Source organism: Orcinus orca, chromosome 7 (genome assembly GCF_937001465.1).
Source record: "Orcinus orca chromosome 7, mOrcOrc1.1, whole genome shotgun sequence".
Taxonomy (NCBI): domain Eukaryota; kingdom Metazoa; phylum Chordata; class Mammalia; order Artiodactyla; family Delphinidae; genus Orcinus; species Orcinus orca.
The window spans coordinates 45,250,409-45,252,651 of NC_064565.1; the positions used below are offsets into that span (position 1 = coordinate 45,250,409).

A 2,243-nucleotide genomic window follows, 5' to 3' on the forward strand; every position below is an offset into this window, starting at 1 on the left:
AATAAATTAATCAATGCAAAAATAACATTCCTGTCAGCCTCTGGTCAAATAATGAATTCTGAATTAGTGAAACACAATTATTAAATTTTTTTCTCTACCATTAACAAGCTAATTATAATCTCAAGGTTTTGCTAAAAAGTTTAATGTATTTTTCTCCATTCGTAAAGGTGATTCTATTGATTGGAAGAAGTGCCTTCTGATTTGATGTTCTTTCCCATTATATAGACAGAAGGGTTTCCTTGCAACCAACAACACATTATTTGAGAGATGGTAAGTAGTCATATAAGATATATATATAAGACACCCATGATCTTGAAGAAGAGAAAGCCATATTTGGATTCTGCTTGAAATGGATTTGTATTAGTACCTAGTACAGTGCCTGGCATATTAAAGCAATACATTTATATTGACTAAATAATTGATGTTTAGCTTTTGGACCAGTAAAAAAACCACAATTCATTTTCCATCATGCTTGTACAAGCTAATCCTGCTTTCAATGTAGTCTTTATTTTCACTTCATTTTGTACTTCATTCTATTTTTATGTGAAAAACTCAAATCTTTTTCAAATATGAGTTAGAAGGCAGCCCAATCTCAACAAGAGAGAGAAAGAGAAAGTAAAATTAGATTTCAACTTTGGAAGGAAGGTCTTGGTTTATGTCTGTTCTCCTTTGTAGTAAGGCAGGGTTAACTTAATTATTTATGAGCCTTTCTTAATAAGCATCTAACCTCAATATTGGCTTTTCAATAATGACAGACACTATTACCATAAGAGTTACATATTCTTTAGGTTTACATCCTTCATTGTTTAAAGATTTTCTTAATTTTTGCATGTCTTTCCTAGTTCATATTTTCTATTCTGTCTTTGTCTTGTTTTTTATCATTTCATTATATATATATTTGTAAATAATCATATTTCCTTTCGGTATGTTCATTTGACTGAACATGCCTTCTTCTTTTAACCTTTCCTCATTTTCCAAACCTTTCCTCAAATCTTTCTTATGAACTCTTCAATTTGTTCATCTTTCCCAAATGTGTCACTGCTGTATATACATTTATGTGTATGTGTGATAATGAATGATGCCCTAAGGTATGTACTGTTTTATCTGAGCTTTCATTCTAGTGAATGTGATTATGTGTATTCACATATTTATTATTCCTTTTAATTTCCTGTATTTTTCCTTGATTTATTCTGAATTTTTTTCCTCTGAAACATTTACACTTAGGTTAACAAATTTACTTATGGAAATATTGATGAATAAATAAATGTGTGAAGTGAAGTGGATCCAAAGTTTATGTCATTTTTGCTCTTATGACCTTCTTAAAAGTAGGAAACATTAATTTTGGACAAAATATCTGTATGTGGACTTTTTCCTTCTTTTGAATTTATATGTTAATAACTGGTAGAATTAGACGATCCTTATTTAGCTCTTTATACCCATAAAGCAGTTCTCAGCACTTTTTAATAATTCATTGAATGTTTTGCTGCAGGGCTGCTGTGTTCTCAAAATTATATAAATCGTATGATTGAGAGGAGATGCAAGAATTTATAGTTTTTCTAAAGGAATTTTATATGCATATTGTGTAACACAAAGGTGTCATGAAAATATAAGATCAACATTTTCATTGAGTATATAGTTAACTCAAAGAAAGATAAAAAATTAAATATCTGCTTACATTGTACTTTTTGCATTTATTTTGATTGCACACATCTGAGAATCAGCCAATTAAGCCAACCATGGTCTTTTCCCCGTGGGGGGCCCAGCATGCAATGGCTGCAAACAGCAGCCTCCTCGGTAGTGTGTGCAGCCTGTCGCCTGTACAGGATGCCCTAAGGGTCCTTGGATACAGCCCTTCCCAGTGGGCATTCATGACTGGCATGCTGTCCTCAATCTAGGCTCCAGGTAGGTATGTGCAGTGCCTTTGGAAATCCCCAGGGCACAATGGCCAGAGTTCACGTTGGCCAAGTCATAATGCCCATTGGCATCAAGCTACAGAACAAGGAGCATGTGCCTGAGGCCCTCTGCAAGGCCAAGTTCAAGTTCCCTGGCCACCAGAAGATGCACATCTCCAAGAAGTGGGGATTTACTAAGTTCAATGTGGATGAATTTGAAAACATGGTGGCAGAAGAGCAGCTCATCTCAGATACCTGTGGGGTCAAATACATCCCTAATTGTGGTCCCCTGAACAAATGACAGGCCCTGCACTCATGAGAGCCTTGGTGCTGTCCCCTCCTTACTCATGC

At 34.9% G+C, this 2,243-nt stretch overlaps 1 non-coding gene across 1 annotated transcript; it reads left to right on the forward strand.

The window, feature by feature from the left end:
• Positions 1–1,715: 1,715 nt before the first annotated feature.
• On the forward strand, positions 1,716–1,851 carry LOC117195444 (small nucleolar RNA SNORA70). Its single transcript, XR_004475164.1, has one exon. It is a non-coding gene; the product is annotated as a small nucleolar RNA SNORA70 (small nucleolar RNA).
• The last annotated feature ends 392 nt before the right edge of the window (positions 1,852–2,243 follow it).